Below are 8,056 nucleotides of genomic sequence, written 5' to 3'. Positions count from 1 at the left end.
TTACGTGGATGCATGTAGATTCCTCTTTAGTTACTTTAAAAAGGCAACATCTTTTCAGTTCACCAGTAACTCCAATAGCTTGTTTGCTAGGGTCACTTCTAAGGGGAGCTAATTTGCATAGATCAATCCTGCCTTTAATAAAGGAGATAAGATCTTTAATCATAGGGATTTTTTTTCAGAATTTCGTAATTAAGCCTTGCTTATGACTGTCTTAAGACTTCACCTTTGATAGGTTTATAATTAACATCTGTACTTACCTTGAGGAAAACTAATTTTCTATTCGAACCAGAACTTTTATTCTCAATTCATGACACCAAAATTTCAGATTCATAAAACAGGTTATTGGACTTTTAATTTCTTTAAAATTCACAGTATCTTAGATTGGATTTGTCTTCAGTTTTTTAAAAAAAAAAAACTTAAGAGAATTATTTTCAATGGCTTCTGTAATAACATAGTCCAAAGACCAACTATGGTTTAGCTACGTTTTTTTCAATACGTATTTCACACTTAAAGCAACAAGTGGCTGATATGTTAATATTTATATTAGTATATATTATAATTATTATAAATATATAAATAGAGAAGTTTTATAAATCTTACAAAACTTGAGGTTTAAAAGTATAATAAAAACGTAGGTAGACAGGACTGGGAATCAAGGCTCCTCTTTGTAACTGACAGCTTAGTCCTCACTTGCAGTGGAAGCATGAGGGGTCCACCCTCTTATCCCATGAAAGCTCATGTCTATAGTTTGTCTTGTTTCCTTTTCCTTTTCTTTTCCTGGAGGAAAGAGAATTCTACCCCTCTGATCTCTTCTGGCTCATAACTTAAAGAATTGACAGAACCCATTTGCTTAGACTATATTGAGCATCTGGGTTATTGAGTTACACGATCTTGGCAATACAGACAGGAGCAATGTGAGAAGAGCGTCAGCAATGACATCTGCAAGGACAGATTTTGTGAAGTAGGTTTCCAGAACTAACGTAGGTACCAAAATGTGTAAATAGGCACCTAAACCAAAATCTAGATACAGAAAGTCAGGAGTACTGAGCAGGCAGGTTAAGATGGTTTAGGCAAGTGAAAGGGTGAAGGTTCCGGAATGGTGGGCTGAGGTCACACTGAACCCCTGGATGGCCTGGTGTGCCCAGTGCACCCCCTTACTTCCCTTCCTCACTTTGACTACATCCATGGATGCGTGCGTCTCCCTTCAGGCCCGCCCCTGCACTGAGACTGCTACAGTGCTTCTCAGACTACTGGGCATGTGAAGCACCAGGAGATGGCGTGGAAATGCACACTCATTGTAGGTATGGGTCCTGAGCTCCCATTTGATGCTGAAAAGCACGATGTGAGAAGAAGGTTCTCATTCTCTCCCACTAGCCTTACTCTCCTCTGCCTTAAAAAAAAAAAAAAAAGTCAAATAGTGGTAAAAGGCCTATAAGGAAACCAGCCTCTTGTACCTTTGACCCTCATCTGATTCCCATACTCCCAGGCAACCACTTCAGCCGTGCTGGCGTAAACTTCTGTTCCTGTTTCCAGACACTACTCTCAACTCATCACTCTGAGAACCCCTCTTTTGACTTACTGTTTCAGATGTGGATTCTAATTCACAGCCCTTCATTTCCTCCCTCCATCCTAATATATCTCAACTTTTTGTTACATCCATATTAGGTGTTATTGTTACTATGTCCACAAATATTATGCGCTAATAAGTTGAATTGTTTTCTATGATTACATTTTTTCTAGTACAACTTTTTTCTTTTTGGCCTTAATAATTATCTCTTTTAAAATGTTTTCTTTGAATATCTGATTTGAACAGCTCTGTTTTATACCTTTCATTACAGTTTTCCCAAAAGTCCATTTTCCCTACAGCTTTGTTGAAGTATTATTGACATATATGTAATAAGTTTAAGTTGTAAAATGTGATGATTGGATCAACATAAATACTGCAAAGTGGTTCACCACAATAAGGTTAGTTAACATCCCCATCCCCTGTAACTACCATCCAGAAGTCACCTGACGGACAGTTCACTGGATCCACTCATCTTCCAAGACAAGCCCCTCCTAGAAGCTTCCAAGCTCCTGCTGCAGCGTGGGCGCCAGGCAGCCTCACCGGGGTCAGCTCCCACCTCCCCTCCATGTCTGGCCTGCTTCCCTGGATTCCCTGTCTTACTCTCTCTTGGTTCACTGTTTCATGTTGGTGGACAGGATTTTCCAGCTGCTTTTCAAAGAAGAATGTGTGGGCTTAGGTCTAGAACTCTTGGTTGACAGTAAATTTTTTCAGACTTTGGAAGGCATTGCTCTCATCTTCCTCTGCCTTCTAATGTTTCTCTGAGGAATCCGTTCCTACTCTCAGGTCTCTGTGTGTTACCCGGCACTCTTTTCCCTGAAAGGTCTAGGTCTCTTTTCTTTAGCCTTATTGTTCTGAAATTTCACGATGACAGTGTCGGTCTTTTGCCTTCCAAGGTAGTGAGTAGCCTTTTCATTCTGATGATGGGTGCCCTGCAGTTCTGAGAAATGCCTTTTGTGTTGTCTTTGACGGCTTCCTCCCTGACCTCTGCTCCTAACAGGCCTTCAGTTACTTAGGTGCTCTACTTTAGGAGAGAGTTCCTTAACTTTCTCTTCCCATTAGTTCTATTGTGCGTGTATGTGTTTTATTCCAGCTGTCATTTTTTTTGAAGTTTTCAAGAGTTCTCTTATGTTTTTGTTATTCCTTATATCAAAGCATTGTATTTTTGTCCCTTTAACTCGATTTCTTATCTCAGGGTATTCATTTTACTTACACTGCAGTTTTCTTCAGTTCCACTGCATTATCTCTACTGTCTTTAAATTGATTTGTTGATGTATTGGTATCTGTTGTACTATAAGTATGCCTAACTGTCTGGGATCTTTGTTTAAGAGTGACGCATTCAAAATTTAGGGGGTGTGTGTGTGTGTGTACATGCACAGACTGGAGAACTTTCCTGACTTATGCTCTGGTGGGCAGTTTGTTTTTCCTTCTGTTCTGTTCTTAGTGGAATTTCTATCATTTAGGTGATTTTAAAAGGTGTCAGATGTCGGTTCCTTAGGTTTCATTGATTATTCTTTGCTCTTATCCTATTCCTTATAATAAAATTCTGTAGAGTTGGTGAAGTTTCTTCATGGAAGTTTCTTCCAATCTCGCTGCAGGGTCAGCCTGTGGGAGGGGGTTGGGGGGGAAGTGCTATCATTCAATACGCAGACTTTAACTTACTCTCCCAATGTCCAAACAGCACCTCGTCCTTGTCCTCCTTGGACTCTGGTATCCCAGAAGGCTGCAGTCCCAACAATCTTCCAGGAGGGGAGTGTGGAGCATCACCTGACCGCACAAGGTAGGGCTGCAGACAGTGACCTAACTACTCTTTATGCAGACTTTCAAATAATACCCTCATGTTTAGTCCCCTTTCTTCCACTGTACCTGATGCCGCTAATTCCTGAGACCTCCTGGGCTCTTCAGGACAAACAGCCTTGCTACTTCCATCCTTTTCAAGCACTTAAATTTGACCTTCCTTTTCTCTGCTGCATCATTTGCCAAAGCCCCATTTAGCTTTTGTTACCCGAAACCTGGGCTCACCTCTTGGTGAGTGCCAAGCCAAAGGACACAACCAAGCCAAAGATCTGGAGGAGGAAGAATTAATGACTTGCAACAAGTAAGGAGAACACTGGAGATTTGTCCCAAAGCAGTGTCTTCCTGAACAGCAAAATTGGGGAGGTTTTAAAAAACTAAGGGTACGTGCATGTTCATGAAGAGGTCTGAGTTGTGTGTGCATGTTTATAAGGGAGCTGAGCAGAGGAGAATTCAGCATAGAATTGGGGCAGAGTTGGACAGAATCCAAGCTTGAGTTGATTAAGTCACGAGGGTCAGAAAAGGTCAACATCATCATTCATTAGGCTCCAGTTGATCTGGTGGTTTAGCACTTGAGGGGGGCTTAAATTTCGCAACACAGCTCAAGAAAGTGCTTCAGGCTGGTCTTTACCATTGAAACAGAACTGGTTCTCTTTCTCCGGGGACCCCCTACCCTATCTGCTTACACTTCCATCTTCAGATGTGGCGGTTTAGGGTCACAGATGTCTCCTTGTATGTCAGGCTGCTAATTGCCTGCCCAAGTTCTTACTTCCTGAACGCAGATTTTGTTGGGAATGACAGTGTACTCTCCTTAAGACGCTCAGCTTTTCACAGGAGCAGTTATGAGACAGAGCTGGCCGATGAGATAGACCTGGAAATCCTTGGGTGGGGCTTCTTGGAACAAACTTTTGTCCCTTCCCTGTCCTTCTTTTTTTTTTTTTTTTGACTTAAAAAATAATTATTGAAGTATAGTTGACTTACAGTGTTATATTAGTTTCTGATGTCTCTGCCCTTCTTGCCAGTTCTTTCTTCCTCTTTTTGCTTGGATGGCAATCTGGTGGCTGTCTTTCACCCAGGAGGTAATCATGAGAATGGAAACTCCACGTTAATAATTGAGAACAGAATGGTAGATGGAGCTTGGGTCACTGATGATGTGGTGGGTCTGCTGAATCTGCCTGGCCTGCCAAACTCTGGACTTCTTGTGTGAAAGAAACAAACACCCATTTGATTAAACTGCTGTGGGCAGATTTCTAATGCATTATAGCTAAAGCAATCCCCAGCTCATACACTTCATTTCATCAGAGATGCACATTGGTTTCCATCTTTGTTTTGAGATCATTGTTTAGCCACCAGGGCTGAAAGTCCTCTGCCATTACTTTCTGCTTTTGGGTCCAACAGAAGTCCAGTGTTTTACTTCATTCTGTGTCTCCCTCTGATCTGGGCTGCCTTTTGCTTCTCTTCCTTACCAAGCCTTGACTTCCATGGCCCATCATTCAAATTCTTCTTTCATCAACACTCTCACCTTTCACGTATCCTTGTTCTGCTTTACCCATTGACAAATATTCAACCTTTCTCTAATGCTACAGCCAAGAGACTGAACACTGTTAAAATATGTAATTTGTGCCACTTCCAATTTATGATCTCCAATTCCACCTGCACAATCATTTATCCCCCTGAAAAGTTTCTCGACCCAGCCTCTCAGTTCCTGCCACTACTTTCTTCAAATTTCCTACCTCTCTCCCAGATGGATTCTGTCTAAGAGCCTATAAAAATCACTTGGCTTTATATTTTCAAATCTCACATCACACTTCACACTACCAGCTTCCTTTCTGCTTCATTAAATCTAGAAACCTATATGGGTGCTTCCTTCTTTCCCCCCAGTGAATGAGATCTTCTTCCTCCTCCCTTTAAGGCCAGCCAGTCCACTGGAGCTCTTGGTCCTGTGGGAGGAAGTGTGGCATACAGACAAAATATGAGTTTTAGAGACAGACTGTTGGGTTAATATGCTAATTCTGTCACTTACCAGTGGTATAACCTCAGGCAAGTTCATTTAAGCTCAGATAAATCTGAGCCTCTTTTCTTATCCATAAAATGTAGATGACATCTTTTGCATAGAATTGTTGTGAGGAGTCAATGAGTTTTATATGTAGTGTAAAAAAAAAATGCTATTCTCACCTGCTCCAGTACTTTGCTCCTACAGTTTTCCCCCTATATTACCAACTTCTCCCCTAATTGCCTCCAACCTCTAAACCTAAAGGCACCACCACCTTTTCTATTCTACTGTATTCTGTGTCCTTGTGTATTCTGACTTCAACTCTCTCCACATCATTCAAATGGTACTTGCCAAAGACCAAAGATCCTCTGTGCTGCATTTAACAACTCTCTTTGAAGAAATTCATGTGCTCGGGGGGTAAAAATCCTTGGGCGCCAGCTCTAGAACTGGTGCTGTATTAGGCAGTGAACAAGATGGACAAGATCCCTGCCCTCATGGGGTTTACAATCTAGCGAGAGAAAGGGGAGTCAAATACTTATAGTTCTGAAGCATATTGTGAGGGAGGATGCATTGGAGGCACATGTGGTCTGCAGAGTCATGGGAGGCAGATCAAGAATGAAGGGGTAACTGAAACCAAGACTGTAGAGTAGAAGAGAGAGGAATTGACAGAGGAGGTATCACACATCAACGAAAAATTAATCAGTCGATCTAAGAAAGAAATGGAAAATTTTATTCGAACCAAATGTGAGGATTATAACTGAGAAAGAACATCTCAGAAAGCTCTGAGAACTGCCCCATCCATTAGAAGTCAAGGCACAGTTCTATAGGTTTTGTGAGACAGAGGGCTGTACAGTAAATGACGTATCATTGACAGTTTGCATAATCCAGATCTAAGCACCATGTGACCACTTAGCAAGAAGGAATTTTATCTTTAAGGAGTTGTCTTACTGGTTGCTCTTGATGGTTGAGGAGGATTTCTGCTGAGGGGGGGTGTCGGTCGATGTATAGTGCAGATACACAGTGCACAGTGAGGGTAGAGAGGAGGCCAAAGGGCAGAGCAAATTTTTATGTTTGAATTTTCCTTATCTTGCTGTAAAATATGCATTTTGTTTCACACAAGAAAGAAAAAGTGACTGGACTTGGGAGGGAGATGGGATGGGGAAGTTTGGGAGAATAAGAGGCAGGGTTACCGTAGAATTGAGGACAGAATGACTGAGGGATGCTGTCACCCTTGGAGGTACAGATCATTGTATTTAGACTCACAGTGGCCTGTGCAAAGCAGCATTTATGTGTTGACTTTGAAAATAGGAAGTCATGTGCTCTCAATAGGCTCTTAAAGGTAATCAATCTGGGAGAGACTTAGGTAAACCAGTTTCTTCAAGGTATGACTTCTTGGAGTTTTCAATATCTCAAAGTTCATTATGAATCTCCAGTGATGCCAGAACTTTTATCAAGGGGAAGCTCCCCTGGCTACTGGTAGAAGGAATTTACTCCAGGAAAGTCAGATCTGTGACTACACACAGCTATTTCTCCTCCAGGCAGCAGAGGGCAGTCTTGCCCTCCGTATGCAGATGACAACATTGACAAGGCTGAGGTATAATCAGCTAAAATACCCTTGGCTAGTTGCCCCTTCTCCACAAAGACGGAAGTAAATTCTTTCACACAGTCCAGACAGAGCTTCAAAACCGTCTCCTGAGAAAACGTGAGGCAGAGAAAACCTGCTTCCTGGACTAATTGGTTCACGACAAAGGAGGGAGATCGGGCTAATGGGACGAAACCGGTTCCCCCTCTATCAGACAACTTGTCCCACTTCGTCGGGGAGTGGGGAGTGAAGAGGGATGACGAGAGGGACCAGGAGACTGAGTCTAAATAGGAGTCAGGAATGAACATTCCCTCCTAGCAATTGTTTGGAGTCTTATTCCTATTCAGTGAGAATGCCGATGTGGGTAGTTCGGCAGCAAAAGTCAAAGCTTCATCCAGGTCTTTCCCTAAAATATAAGAGGGCCCCCTTGAATTTTTTCTGTGGCTACTATTTTCAAAAGCACCTACTATTTGGAACCTCAGTCATTCACAATTGCCTGCATAAACTGATGTCCAAGGTCTTTTTTTATGTGATCTGGAATGAATGAACTCAGTACACCGAAATGTCTCAGCACCATGCTGAGAAGCAGCACTTTATGTGACAAAATCTCCATCTGTGGCTGAGCCTGGGCAACATGTAAACTGGACACGGCAGGAGGTGGCCACTGAAGGGAAGGCTGGCCAACTGGGTTCCAGAATCCAAGTACAAGTAAGTAGTGGAAACTCTCCCCTCCCTGTGCTTCAGTTTTATTTCCTGCATGCAATGAAGGGTTCGAATGTAGTGGCATCCTTCCGCCTTAATGCAGGTTTTATTTTAAACATGCAAAAGGAATACTTTTTTTTACTAATGGCATGACTATGTTAAAAAAAAAATCCAGCAGAGTGGATGTGATGACATTTCAAATAAAGAATACATGTCTGTAGATGGCAAGATGGACAATTACTGTTCTCTATTAAGATTCTTAGTAGAAAACAGCAGAACTGGCTTCTAGTTCAGGCAGAGAGGAGTTCATTAAGATATATTAAGTACTTCACAGAACCTCTGGGAGGGGATTGGGGTCCAGCAGGAAACTGTAAGAGGGAACAGCCCCAGAGGGCAGCACTGGTGCGGCCATTGCTCCAGA

This window comes from Vicugna pacos, chromosome 3, assembly GCF_048564905.1.
Source record: "Vicugna pacos chromosome 3, VicPac4, whole genome shotgun sequence".
NCBI lineage: Eukaryota > Metazoa > Chordata > Mammalia > Artiodactyla > Camelidae > Vicugna > Vicugna pacos.
Note: the sequence above shows the minus strand (reverse complement) of the source record.